Raw genomic sequence first — 16,337 nt, 5'->3', positions numbered from 1 at the left:
TATTTCGTAAAGATATGGATTTTTTTTCCCAAAACACCAAAATAAATTAGGTCTTTTGGGGAAAAATCCATATCTTCAATATGAAAGGTCAAAATTTTCAATTGATCGTCGGCTTTTCCTCCCAGCTACATACACTTTAAGAATATATCATTAGATTAAAAAAATTTACTTCGAGGACTGTTATATATCAAAATTTGAAAAATATCAAATATTTATAATTTGTCATAAAATTTGTATTATATCGTGATTTTCAAAAAATGAAAATTATTTGATATCAGAAAGACATGCTTAGCATTGAGAATGCAATTCGATACGTCTGAGGTGCTCTCATGTCCCATAAAAATACTGTCGAAACGCCCAAAACGTTCATTCCAGATCCCTTAATATAGCGCAATACCAAAAATATGAACATTGCTCTTTACAAACAAGTACAAAGATAACAACAGCAATATGCATTAGAAAATATATGTTTTAAGATTTTTAAATCTTAAAAACATTAAAAAAATACCTACCTGCGACATACCGTTCTTGAGCTATAAACAAAAAGGTCAAATCTTGGGGAGTGGTTGGTGTTTTAGGCTACACAGGGGCCAAAAATTAAAAATGCTCCAATAGCAATGCAAATAGTCTTAAATTGCTCGTCATGTACAAACAAGTCAAAGAAGGAATCGTTTTCCCTGCCCAAAGGTCAATCCTCATTACAGCCTATTGATCACAACCTATGTTGTGATGTGTAACAAAACATCCTACATGGTAACAACTATTCCTTATTTGACTTGTTTTTACATGACAATCAATTTTAGACCATTTTCGTTGAAATGGGAGCATTTTTAAGCTGATTTTCTTCAAACCAGAGAGCAATTTTTTCTTTAAAAGAAGAGCAGTACCGTCATATAACACCTTTCGAGTTGATACAATCAGGGAGGTAATTAACATAAATAACAATGGACCCAAGATTGACCTCTGATGAACACCAATATCAATATTTTTCAAGTCTGGTAAAATAGAATTAATACTAACTGATTGGGTTCTATTACTAAGATATGAAGAGAACCATATTTTTCAAGTTTGTGAAGAAGATGACTATGATTTACAGTATCAAAAGCCTTCTTGAGGTCAATAAATAATTATGCACCAGTAACTTTACCTTGATTCATGTTAATGTGATCAGAAACATCAAGTATGTAAGCTGTAAAATTATCCCTTTAAGGATTTTTACAATTAGCATAGGAAATAGAGCCGGAAATATAGTCCGGCTGCCAAACTCAATTTGCCACAGAAGCTTGTTTTGGTGCCCATAGTTTTGTTTTTGATGGATATTGCTTCTCAGGACCACCAACTTCAAAAATAAGTTTACTGGACCTCTGTCAGCATCGAGCAATTTGAGATATGGCGGGTTAACGTTTACACAGAGGTCAAAATTCAAACTGCTCAAATGCTGTTGAAATGTTCCCCCAAATTAATGATCGAGAAAGGTAAATTAATTAGCAAAATAATAAATGATGCATTCACGTGTCAAGCGTCATCGCTCAGAAGTTTAGATTTTTCAAAAAGCAACCGTCATTTTGCCTCAGCGATTTGTATCGATTGATCAGCTTGACGCTCTGAAAACGGAAGTAAGCACTGAGCATGTGTGAGAATCGCTTTTCTGCAAAAGCGATCGAGTATAAATTCAGCTAAACATGTTAAGGGCTGGGGTATGAACGTTTGGACAGTATTTATTGTGGGACATTAGAGCACATCAGACATATCGAATTGCATTCTGAATACGAAGAATGTCATTCTGATATCAAATAATTTTGATTTTTGAAATTCGCAATTTAATACACATTTTATGGCAAATCATTAAAATTGATATTTTTGATATGTAACAGTACTTGAAGTAAGCTTTATAAATCTGATGATTTATGCTTAAAGTGTATGTAGGTGGGATGAAAAGCCGACGATCAATTGAAAATTTTGACCTTTCGTATTGAAGATATGGATTTTTTTCCCCAAAACACACCTTTTGGGACAAAATCCATATCTTCAATATGAAAGGTCAAAATTTTCTATTGACCGTCGGCTTTTCCTCCCTGCTACATACACTTTAAGAATATATCTTTATATTTATATAATTTACTTCGAGTACTGTTATATATCAAAATTTGAAAAATATCAAATTTTTATAATTTGTCATAAAATTTGTATTATATTGTGATTTTCAAAAATGAAAATTATTTGATATCAGAAAGACATGCTTCGTATTCAGAATGCAATTCGATAGGTCTGAGGTGCTCTCATGTCCCACAAAAAATACTGTCGAAACGCAATAAACGCTCATTTTAGATCCCTTAAGTTTAAAATAATTGTAGCTTTTTAATAGCCAATTGCCAGACACTCCATTTGTCATAATTAGGACAGCTCTTTGCGGCTCTGCTGTAATTTAGTCAAGTCATGTTAGTGATCATCCCATTATCATGTATAATTACCATCCATGCATACCCTCATAACTAGTCTTGTTCATTTGATTTTTCAAGAATTATCATAATTATTATAGCTATGAAAAATCCATTTGCCGGACAGTCCCTTTGACATAAATAGAATCCTTTGTCCTTTGTTGTAATTTAGATCAAGTAATGCTCCCATATACTTTATTTACTTGATTTTTCTAAAATAATTGTCATAATTGCAGCTATAAAAAAACCATTTGCAAGGCAGACCTTTTTGTCATAGAAAAGTGAATCAATAGTCAAATAGACTGAAATAAAAAAAATCAGGGCCGGATTTACCCTTTTTGGACCGGGCATATCGTCATCATCCCTATATCTTCGTGTTAAAAATTGCCGTGATAGTACAACGAATCCTCTCGATTTTTACAGCTACGCATCGCGATTTTGTTCGAGATAGGCCGAGCGACTCGGGCTAAGCATATATACCATGACTATCATATGAGATACCACAGCGTTTCTATATTCTACACATTATAACGATTTGGGCATGCTCTAGTACCCCATTCAAGAAAAACATTAGTTTTCAGGTAAAACCAGTGTATTTTGTTTCCAGTACATTCACTCGAAAAGCAGTACACTAATTAGCGGGGCCTTGCAGCTTGCTGTGGATATCTTTTACTGCATTTTTAATGTAAACAATTTGAAATCCAACGTAAAAATTGAGATATATTTAATTTTGAGAATGACAATTATCCTTTATAGGTATAAAGGAACGCGTTTAGCCCATTTAGTTAAGTTCCAGGTGCACGTTCTAGACACAATATTATGTAAACTTTCTTTATCTGTGTCAATAATAGAATATTGATTTCAACGGAGTATTGAGCTGTAGGCCTATGGAAAAAAATATTTATAATACAGGGTGTTGACACTGTGCCAGGCCAGCGTGTTATTTGGAATAAAAAAATTGTCGTTTCTAGAATATGAATAAGATGCTTTAACGTGTAAACAAGTTGTATGTGAAGGGAAGTTTTGGGTTGATACGATGATGAAAAATTAACAGGTTGTTTCATTTTTTAGGAATGAAATTGGGCTATTCCAGAAAATAAGCGCACACCCCCTATAGAGGAGTTCGGATATCCGGACTTTTTCTATCCATCCAAGCTCCGGATATCCGGACTTTTCATATAGAGGAGTTCGGATATCCAGACTTTTTCTATCCATCCAAGCTCTGGAAATCCGGACTTTTCAAACATTTTCCCTACATAGTACCGCGCTCGACCTATAGAGGAGTTCGGATATCCAGTCTTTTTTTATGCATACAAGCTCCGGAAATCCGGACTTTTCAGACATTTTGCCCTCATAGCCATACGCTCGACCTATAGAGGAGTTCGGATATCCAGACTTTTTCTATTCATCCAAGCTCTGGAAATCCAGATTTTCATCTTTTGAGTCTGGACTCGGACTTTTTTTGTCGGATTCGGACTCCGACACAAACAGACTTGGCTATACTCACACTCGGACACAAGGGGCAGTCATTTTCTTCGGAAGGGGAGGGGTCAGTGGGTCACTGTTTTTACTACCATCAAGAAGACAATTTTTAATCAATGTACATGTACAAAATAATACAGATATCTGGGTATTTGTGTCTGTGAATTGAAAGGGTCGTACAAATGTCTGGTATCTGCAGGGGGTGGGTCTCAAAACAGGGAAGATTATAAAAATAGTGGCCATGATCTTCTAGTGGCCAGAAGATCATAAATATAATAATTAAAAAAAGGGTTAGTATCCCTTTTTTATGAAATAGGAGATGACCACCTCCCCTCCCCCACCACCACCCAAAAATATGACTCAAACTTGGAGCCGAGTCATTTGATCATTTGATCCTAAATTGGTTGGCTTCACTTATTTGCCGAGGGGTCTATATTTAGATTTATCTGTCACAATAGTTGAATCGTAATAATATTATCAATTAATAACATAATATTTATTTATAATCATAATACATATTTTGCCTAGATATATCCCACTTCAACTTCTCACAAAGTTTAGGGACCGTTCATTATTTCTACTGGAGGGGGGAGCAGACAGAAAGTCACTGCCGAAAACTGTATGACCCCCCTTCTCCGATAATAAAAACCATATGACCCCCCCCCTCCGAGCTACATGAAAATCATATGACCCCCCACACACACATTAACGCCAACCAAACAAGAAAAGGCATTCCCGCAGAGGAGGGGGGTGTAATTTTGATTACAGGGATGTGCCACGCATTTCTCTAAACCATTTTTCACCCTGATATAACAGTGATGTCAGTGTGCATTTCATTACACAGCTTCATGTGCTTCACAGCTACACAGCTTTATTTATTTATTATTTATTTATTTATTTATGTAGCTGGTGGACGCTTAAAGTGCTGGCATACGCACACACGTGATTAAAGACGCGCAATAGATGCGCGCATGGATCAGCTGCCTCAACGCATTACGTCACTGACACACAGGCCCGTACGCAGGCTTTTTTTGGGGGTGCTGATTTTGAAAAAGTGGACTTTTTTTTACAGGGGGGGGGGCCATTTTGTGAAAAGTGGACTTGCTTCCCCAAATTTGGACCTTTGACCAAAAAAGCGTAAAAAACTGATTTTTTTCTCGCAGATTCTGAAATTTTGGGACTTGTTGTTTACTTTTTGTATACCCCCCTGCGTACGGGCCTGCTGACACATCAGGCTGAAAAATTGTGCCTACTTCTTGCTGCTTTCGCCACTCGGCTATGAGTATTCCAAGTTTTCACAAAAAGCACACAAATTTACCCTAATTTGGCACTTCCCCCCCCCCCCAAATATTGGTCTCCACTGAATACCAAAATCGTTGAAAAGGACCCCAAAATCATGGAATATCCCCACATACCTTCAACCAGGTAGAACCCCACACGGGGTATTTTACTTGTTTTAATACAATATTATTTGTTTCACATGCAGTGTACACAGATTTTGGTTCAAACTGCCACCCTGTGCTCCAGCCCAGCAGCTCTGATGCTCCAGCTTTAGTATGTGTACTTCAATACCACAGGTCCCTGAACAAACCACATGTGATATTGATTAAAGTTACAATTTTTTGCATCAAGTTGGCAGGTTTGGAAACTTGGGGTCAAAATTATAAATTCAATTTTTTTTTATATAATTAGGCTAAAACGGTTGGATGAAATGCTACTTTTAATGAATTTAAATCATTGAGTTCAAAATTTCTTTTGTAAAGAGGTTGTAATTTAAACAAATCATACAGGATATAAAAAATCAAATAAGTTTAATTTCTTCATTTATCAAGCTATCAAGCGGCTGATTTATTAATCAGTCTCTTAAATTGTAAATATGCATCAACTTCTCAATATACCTGTTGATACTGGGTGAAGCACAGCCCGGCTACACAGTGAAGTTAGGCAAAAAAAAATTGTTGTGTTGAGTTTTTTTTAATTCCTCAAATATTAAAAATGCTTCTTCAATTAGGGACATTTGTCAATTTTGACTTCTGGATACCTGTTAGACATCAAGTAAAGACTAGTCTTTCAATAAAATATTAATTTTAAGTGAAAAACATTGATTTTTTGAACAAATCTGTAAAAATCATCATTCAAAAAAAAAAAAAAAAATGCCGACCCTGATTTTTCAGGATTTAGGGTCGGGCGGTTGAGGGCAACACAACAATTTTTTTTTTGCCTTATGCCAGTCCTTTCTCAACATAATGTAGCTTGCATATTGAATAGTGTAAAATGAATGAGTTGCGAAATCTACTTCCTAAGTCCGGACTCGAGTCCACTTTTTGTTGGACTCGGACAAAAACAGACTCGGCTCGGCTCAAACTTGGACACAAAATGTCCAATTAAATCCATGTAAAATGTGAAATGATTATCTAAAAATGTCAAAATAGATCTCCAATTTGATTCAAAATTGTTGACTTCACTTTTGCCCATTTTCCTAATTAATTGGGGCTGTCAAATCTGTGATCTGTCATAATATCCTACATATCCACCAAATTATTTAGATTTATCTGTCACTTCCCAGAATCAATACTGCTATCTTTAATGAAATAATTGATAATTATACAGAATTTAATAAACATTTTGACTGTATAAAAATATCTAAAACTTCTTTCATGGAGCTAAACTCGGAGAGAGAAAACATGCACACAGACATGTACACCCCATCCATAGGGCTAGTGTTTGTGTTCACTACTTACGGGCAGTCACTGAACATTTGTCTGGGATATTTATCCAATTTAAGAATTTGATGTTTAGAATAATTGATTAATATCACACAAAACATATTTCTGAAAAGGTGAATTTCTATAAGTATTAATATTATTATGAAGCTGATGATGATGATGACAATGTATGCTGCACATGCAACCTAGTGACACTTCTCTAGTACCTGGCCACTTACATGTGTGTCACACTAGAATACTTTGGTCACACACACAAATACCCCTGCAACGGACTGTTGACATGTGATCCTGTGATACATGTAGTTTTTACCTTCGGAGTTACCTAGGGTATGGAAATGACTGTGACACTTGTGTGGGGTGGGGTTTGACAGTGGGTGTGTACAGGGGAAGTGGTGTGGGGTGGTATAGTTGTCTCATTGTAAAAGAACAGAGAAGAGTCTGACCACAGCATTACTGTGCAGCAGCTTGATTAATCTTAATTGTCTATTGTTTACAGTGACAGTGTACATGTATATTTATGGAATTGGTTCAAAATTCTCTATTGGAATCTTTGCTATAAAATTATAACATTATAACTTAATATTCGACATGGATTTGGCAGGGGGCACTCAACTTAACAAGTGACAGGTAGGGGAGACCGGGGTGTGTCTGCCCTATTTTCTTCAATCTCACCTAGAGAGGGCAATTCTCATGTTAGAAGGCTATAGTTTTTACATTTTTAAGCTGTATACTATAGCTAAATACTACCACATTTGTAAGAACATTGAGCTTTCAGTAACGGCAGGAGAAGGGTAAATAAAAATCATGATGACAGGGCGGACTTGCCCCGTGCTGGGGTAAGTTCGTTCTGATAAAAAGAAATAATATTGCAAAACAATTATAAATTTAATGCAAACGTTTAGTAAAGGGTATATTAGGCGCTCACTCTCTTCCAAAGAGTCTACTAAATTTAATGGAGAGGTATAATGTAAGCTAATAAATGTAGGGGACCAAAATGAACAAACCTTTATTTACAACTTCGACATTTATGGTTTTAGAGCATAAACGGTGGTATGAGTAATACTGATACCACTAACTTAAAAAATATGCTTGCATGTAGTTTTACCATTCTTAAAGGTATTATTATCAATATTTTGCATATCGCCGATGGGGCGAATCCGCCCGGAGTCCGCCTGGGGAAAACACAGGGCGGACTTGCCCCTTCACATACAGGGCGGACTTGCCCCAACGGTACTTTTTTTTCTTTACCTTGTGTTATGCCTACTAACATGACTAAATACAATATGTTGATCTTTTAATTGCATAATATGTTGGCAAAACGTTCACCTTCCAACTGAATTTAAGAACCAAAACCGTCTCTGTAAGGTCTTGAGATTATTGCAATATTACTAATTTTTAAAATGTAAACTTCCTCGACTCAAAAATGTTTTTGAGCGATAATAATAATATTACTCTGGCGAAATGTGTCGGACTGTCTTGTTTTCTTGGGTACTTAGCTATGCGTGTGCCAGCTTATTACATCATCATTGTACTTTTCCAGCAGTCACGAGATCAGAAACATGGGGTGGGCGGACTTGCCCGAGGGCGGACTTGCCCGGTCTCCCTATGAGTCTGTCACTATAGGCTCCATTTGAGCCGGGCATTTGAGGTTGGCTATCTTCCTATAATTTTCAAAATGCCATAAAATATAAAGAGGAAACATTCAAATTCTCTTATTTCAGCACTCTAGAATTTTTCTCCATTTTTTGGAAATGTTCTACCAAATGACCCATTTTTTGAAGATGTTATACCAAATTACTCCTTTTTCATTTTGTTATACCCTGTGACCCCTTTTTAGAGCATCATTTTATACAAATAGGCCCCTACTAAGCAATGCCAGTAGACAGATACCTGTCACATAAAGTTAAATGACTCCCAACATCAAACCCCGGCATGGACTCTGACTGAGTCCACCGGACTCGGGCCTTATTTTTGTTGGACTCGGACTTGGCTCGGACTCGGCACCCCGGATCGAGTTGGACTCGAGTCTGGACACTTTATTTCATTTGCCGTGTAACTTACTGCATGTAGGCCTAGTATTGAAATGTAATTTACAGCTTGGTCAAATTTTGTAATTGAATTTCAATAGGACCTACCGTATTCATTCCAATAAGCGTGGGCGCTTAACAAAGTCATTTTGGGTGGGCGCTTATTTTTTACCTAGTTTACATAATTTTTTTCGTAAGGGGTGTTGAATAGACAAATTTACGTATGTTTTAAAAGAGTCCTGAGACGTTCTAGTGGCTTTTCTGATGTAGAAAATGTATTGCAAGTTTACACAGGACTTGTAGTCCTCCAGCCATGTCACCGTATCGACTTCTATTTGTCACTTCAACATTGATGGTACCCAATAGCAAATTGGAAATTTCCTGGGTGGGCGCTTATTAGGGCACGGGCGCTTATTGGAACGAATACGGTATATGTATTGGTCAAAATTGACATTATAATAATTAGTTACAATTACAGAATTTAGTCCCTTGGTGGTGCCAAGTGGGTGTAATTGTGAACTTAATAACACAGAAATGCATCCAAATCATGTAGTTTTGGTGCAAATGTATGTGAATTCACACCATGGCAGGTGAAAAACAAGCAGATTCCTCCAAGGCCAGACATAAGTCCTGACTAGGAGTGTCAGTGTTGGGTGGGGAGTAACACATGGATCCAGATAGAAAGCTATAGCAAGTGCCCTTAATAATTTTATTTAAGCTTGGTCCATGGCCCTGAAAAAGATAAACCCAGCCCTGGCTCCACAAAATGATCATGAATGCTGCTACACTGTAACAGCCTGTGCACATTGCCACCCATATTCATGTATCACTAGGCGGTTACCCGTATTTGGCGGTTCTCGGCTATCGCGATTACCTGACTGATGGTGACTGTACTCACCAAGTTTTATGCCCATAGGACCAGTTTTTACTAATTTGACCTCAGATGACCCCTTGTGACCTCGAAATGACCTTCCAAAATTTGGCTGTACCCACCATGTTTCATGCCCATATGACAGTTTTTAGTAATTTGACCTTAGATGACCCCAAAATGACCGTCCAAAAATTTGACTCTAAAAGTTGACTGTACCCATCAAGTTTCATGCCCATACGACATTTTTTACTAATTTGACCTCAGATGACCCCAAAATGACCTTCCAAAAATTTGACTTTAAAAGTTGACTGTACCCACCACGTTTCATGCCCATATGACAGTTTTTACTAATTTGACCTCAGATGACCCCTGGATGACCTCAGGTTATCTTAGCCCACTAACCAAAACAAACTTGTTCTGTCTGAGGTCCAGATGCACCCACCCACCGTCAAGTTTGAGGAACGTGCGACCCCTAGTCTCCGAGAAAATAGGCGGAAAATAGTTTTTACTAATTTGACCTCTGATGACCCCTGGGTGACCTTGACCCACTAACCAATACAAACTTGTTCCGTCTTAGGTCAAGATGCACCTACCCACCAAGTTGCATGCCCATATGACAGTTTTTACTAATTTGACCCCTAGATGACCTCTGGTGACCTTGACCCACTAACCAATACAAACTTGTTCTGTCCCGGTCAAGACCCACCCACCGGTCAAGTTTGAGGAACGTGCGACCCCCCAGTCTCCGAGAAAAACAGTTTTTACTCATTTGACCCCTAGATGACCTTGGGTGACCTTGACCCACTAACCAATACAAACTTGTTCTGTATGGGGTCAAGCTGCACCCACCCACCAAGTTTGAGGAACGTGCGACCCCTAGTCTCCGAGAAAATAGGCGGACAGACAGACAGAGTCACAGACTACCAGTATTATTATATAGACTAGGCGGTTACCCGTATTTGGCGGTTCTCGGCTGTCGCGATTACCTGGCTGATGGTGACTGTACCCACCAAGTTTTATGCCCATAGGACAGTTTTTACTAATTTGACCTCAAATGACCCATTGTGACCTCGAAATGACCTTCCAAAATGTGGCTCTAAAAGTTAACTGTACCCACCACGTTTCATGCCCATACGACAGTTTTTAGTAATTTGACCTTGGATGACCCCAAAATGACCGTCAAAAATTTGACTCTAAAAGTTGACTGTCCCCACCAAGTTTCATGCCCATACGACATTTTTTACTATTTTGACCTCAGATGACCCCTGGATGACCTCAGGTGATCTTGGCCCACGTCCAGATGCACCCACCCACCAAGTTTGAGGAACGCGCGACCCCTAGTCTCCGAGAAAATAGACGGAATACAGTTTTTACTAATTTGACCTCAGATGACCCCTGGGTGACCTTGACCCACTAACCAATACAAACTTGGTCCGTCTGAGGTCAAGATGCACCTACCCACCAAGTTGCATGCCCATACGACAGTTTTTACGAATTTGACCCCTAGATGACCTCTGGTGACCTTGACCCACTAACCAATACAAACTTGTTCTGTCCCGGGTCAAGACGCACCCACCCGTCAAGTTTGAGGGCGTCGACCCCAGTCTCTGAGAAAAACAGTTTTACTAATTTGACCCTGGATGACCTCGGGTGACCTTGACCCACTAACCAATACAAACTTGTTCTGTATGGGGTCAAGCTGCACCCACCCACCAAGTTTGAGGAACGTGCGACCCCCAGTCTCCGAGAAAATAGGCGGACAGACACACAGATACACAGACAGATAGACAGATAGACAGGCGATGCGTATTATTATATAGACTAGGCGGTTACCCGTATTTGGCGGTTCTCGGCTGTCGCGATTACCTGGCTGATGGTGACTGTACTCACCAAGTGTTATGCCCATAGGACATTTTTTTACTAATTTGACCTCAGATGACCCCAAAATGGCCGTCCAAAAATTTGACTCTAAAAGTTGACTGTACCCACCAAGTTTCATGCCCATACGATAGTTTTTACTAATTTGACCTCAGATGACCCCTGGATGACCTCGGGGGATCTTGGCCCACTAACTGAAACAAACTTGTTCTGTCTGAGGTCCAGATGCACCCATCCACCAAGTTTGAGGAACGTGCGAACCCTAGTCTCCGAGAAAATAGGCGGAAAACAGTTTTACTAATTTGACCTCAGATGACCCCTGAGTGACCTTGACCCAATAATCAATACAAACTTGTTCTGTCCTAGGTCAAGATGCACCTACCCACCAAGTTTCATGCCCATATGACAGTTTTTACTAATTTGACCCCTAGATGACCTCTGGTGACCTTGACCCACTAACCAATACAAACTTGTTCTGTCCCGGGTCAAGACGCACCCACCGTCAAGTTTGAGGAACGTCGACCCCCAGTCTCCGAGAAAAACAGTTTTTACTAATTTGACCCCTGGATGACCTTGGGTGACCTTGACCCACTAACCAATATAAACTCGTTTTTCCTCATACCAAGCTGCACCCACCCACCAAGTTTGAGGAACGCGCGACCCCCGGTCTCTGAGAAAAGAGGCGGACAGACAAACAGACACACAAACACACAAACAAACAGATTCTGGTGAATTATAGTAAGAATATGCTACATGTCTCATTCACACAATGACTGATCAATTAATACAGAAAAAAACCAGCAAAAAGATTTGTTCTTTTGTGGGGAATTTCAAGTTATCATGTTAAAATATCATAATAATATAGCTTTTATGTTTATTAATCATTTTGATATTCCCCATCCAAATACACTCCACTACTTGTATGCTGCACACATGTGGAACTACATGATAATGTGACTGGTGTGAGATTTTCTGCCAGCCACATCACATGTATTTTTTGTGCCCAGGCTTGGACTAGTGCATCTGAGCACAGACCCTAGAAGGAGGGTCTGTGATCTGAGTCAATGAATACAGAGGTCCTTACCATATACAGAAATTTGGGATTATTAGGAGATTTATAGGGGGTTTTAAATACCGGTATTAATAAAACACGGATATAATAAACTGGATGTGCATAATTAATGATAATAATTATATGATTAAGCTAATGGATAATCTGGAGGATGTAGATGTGCATGTCAACTGCATGAATGATTCCACTTACTTGGAAAATTGTGGACAATTAATGTAATTCCAATTGATGTTTTGTGATAAATAATTTTTCCACATTGTACATGGATTGATTGGACTGGAATCGGACTCGGGGGTCGACTTCGAACCCAAGTACTTTTTTGCAGAATCCGACCGAGTCCAGCAAAAAGTGAACTTGAGTCCGAGTCCACACTTTAAAAGCTACATCACCTGTACCCATGGCCTGCACTGCACCCGCACCCATATTGGGAGCCGTACCCATACTCAAGTCCCAATTTCTGTACCAGTACCCGCACTGCATTACCACGGCTTCGGGCCCGCACCTGATACTCATGCCCTATTTTGACTTTGGACCCGTATCTGTACTCATGAACTGGGACCCATACCCGTATTTCCATGGCCTGGGACCCGTACCCTGCACTCATGGTCCAAAACCCGTACCTGTACTTATGGCGAGTCCCAATACTATAAGTCTGTTTATATTCATTTAAATTTACATTTTTTGCCCAAGTAATTCTCAGAACGTCTTGTGGCTTTAATTGCCATACACTAGACCTTTTTCGTAGTCCATGTTAAATTTTTGCATCTAAAATCCCAATAATACCGATGCTCACACTACTCTGGCTCCAGAAAAATACAATACTAATTTTTTGTAATAAAATAAATATTATCCTGTTTTGGCAAATGAAATATAGGCTTAGCTAAATCCTGGCCATGACAATCAAGACCAGCCTTGTACTAAAACCAATTTCAGGTTATGGATTCTAATTTTCAGAAAACACAATTTCTAAATAAAAATTGTATCTTTTATTCTCAATTTTCAAAATTAACATAAAATATTAAATTTATGAACAAACTCACAGCCTATACTCAAAATTTTGAATACATAGAATTGAGCTTTGAATATTGTGACTGCAATTGTAAGAAATCATGCAAAATTGCATGTTTTTAGCTAATTTCCCTCAAATTGCAAAACTATTGAAATTTGACTTTTATTGCCAGTTAAAACTAACTAAAGGATTAGGATTTAGCCAGGGGACTCGAATATGAAAGTGACCTGTGCCTTACAACACTAGGGGTCTATGGCAGTTTTTTGTCGAAAAAAGGGGGCACCAAGAAAATTGGGTTCATTATGCACATGTGCAAAAAATTGGCTGTCAGTGACCCTGAAAAATAACTTTAAGCTAAAAATATGAAAATAGTCCAAAATGCGCGCAAAGCATGCTACCGCTTCCTTTTTTGAGGTAACTTCAATTTCAAAGTTTTTTGAAATTGAGTTATAACATTTTTTGAAAGATGTCTAGGAAGTTGAAATGCTTTATATAAGAAACACTTTTGGAAGGTTTTGTGATCATTAGAGGGGGCCTACCTACCACAAATGAACAATTTTTACTTGGCCTAAGTTTACAAAACTTAATCATCATCATCATCATAATTATTATTAATATTATTATTTTGGGTCATTTTGGACCTATTTCCATTATTGGTAAATAGTTGGACCCATTTCCATTACGTTCCATTTCGACTCATTACAAAATATTATTTTCAAACCCCCATTTCTGAACACTCCTTTGCATATGTGACCAGCTCCAACAAACCCCAGAACAAGTCGCCAGACATGTTTTTTGAGTTATAGGCCTTTAAAGATTACATTCCCATAAAGAAATTAAATTGTGGAATTCTTAATTTCATGGTATAAACCTGTGGGACTAAGTGGACTTTCAAATCATTGAAAGTACTTATTAAAAAGAGGTTTATTTAATCAATAAATAACAGTTGAAATATGCATAATCCCTATTCAATAGGCAGAAAACTAATTAGCCCATTACTCAGAATTGCAATTTGGCAAAAATATCAAGGTATCATTTACAAAATTATCCATATCTTGAAAAGTATTGATGCTATGAAACTAATTGGCCCATTACTCAGAATAGCAATTTGACAAAAATATCAAGGTATCATTTACAAAATTATTCATCTTGAAAAGTATTGATGCTATATAATTTTGGTATCATTTTAAAGCTTATTGTCTTGTGTTTACATTTTTATTCAAATTATGAAATGTCAAAAATGCGACTTGTTCCTGGTTTTGTCAGTGCGGGTCACATATTGATATCATGATTCATGATAGACTGGTATTTACTGAATATGTACAATTTACTATAGGGTTGATTGTCACAGCATACAAAAACACCCTATAAAACATGTTTTTGGTATATAGACCTATAACCAATAAAACATTAAATATGACTTTTCAGTATAATAGTTTGTGTTATCAAGTTGGCAAAACAGGATAATATGACGGTTCTTACATTAAGCAGACTGGCAGACTGTGGCAGACTGGCAGACTGAGGCAGACTGGGTTAGAATATGAGACTAGAATCAAAATATACCATTTGGTATACTAGTGGTAGTAATGTCAGGTTAGAACTACCCCTAATGGTGGACAAAAATTATCAAGGTCATGTCAGGGTCATACAGGCTCAAATTGCCACAGATTGTTGCAGGTTCATAAAAATTGGTGTCAAGGAAAGCGAGACAACAAGCTACAACAAATGTCTGACGTAAAATCGATATATGTTACGTATAATATCTGGTAGAAATATATTATCGATTTTACGTCATCAAACATTCGTTAGAACTATAAGGGGCTGTGCAATAATTATGAGCCCTGGGTGAGGGTAAAATTTGGGGGGTAAGAAATGTTTGGCGAGCCGAAGGGGGGGAGCAATTTTTGGCAAGCCGAGAGGGGGGAAAGCGATTTTTGACACACATTCATGGGGCGCCTTTTGAATAAAACGCGCTAAAAAGGCCTAGGAAAGCGTTACGGTACTGAAACACTTAATATGCAAATTTTCCTGCTCGCTGCGCCGCAACATTTATCAAGACCATTTAAGGTTTGTAAATTGGGATGTGCAAGTAGTGGGGGGGGGGCAAAGAATTTTTGGCGGGCCGAGAGGGGGGGCCCCGGGGGCAAGCAATTTTTGGCGAGCCGTTTCTAAATTTACCCCCCCACCCCCACACACATACACACTGGGGGCTCATAAATATGGCACAGCCCCTAAACATTTAAATACTGGAAATAGATACCAGCCCACGTATGGGCTGGCGAAAAAATACCAAAAATACCGTAGATATGTATAATGTTACATCAAATATTTTACATCGAATAAAAAGTCTGTAGGGTCACTAACACTATTAAGATTTGACAACCACTTTCCATCCTATTTATCATAAATCTAGGCCACCACACAATATGGACCACATAGACCGCATCCCAATGGCATAGCCTAATAACCTGAATTAAACATTCATAGTGCAAAATTTGACCTGAAGTTGCAGAGTATGAGTTTTTATCCGCTTCGTCGGCCAGCTCATTCAACGCTCGTACCCATGTCTTGGCGCTACAGATCTGTGCATGCGCTTAAATATATGAGCATGTTGTGGATCCTAGTGACACTATTATCCATTATAATACTAGGAACACAAGAGGATGAATTCCTTGCATGAGGGTCAACCCAAATATATTGCTCAATACAATAGGGGTATTTGTTAAAAAATTGAATTGAATTGAATACATACAATTATTAAGTATGACATTGGGATGTACCTGTTTACACAGCAACTGTTGTAAAAAATAACAGTTTTATAATGATGGAAAGTA

This window comes from Amphiura filiformis, chromosome 16 (genome assembly GCF_039555335.1).
Source record: "Amphiura filiformis chromosome 16, Afil_fr2py, whole genome shotgun sequence".
In the NCBI taxonomy this organism is placed as follows: Eukaryota; Metazoa; Echinodermata; class Ophiuroidea; order Amphilepidida; family Amphiuridae; genus Amphiura; species Amphiura filiformis.
Note: the sequence above shows the minus strand (reverse complement) of the source record.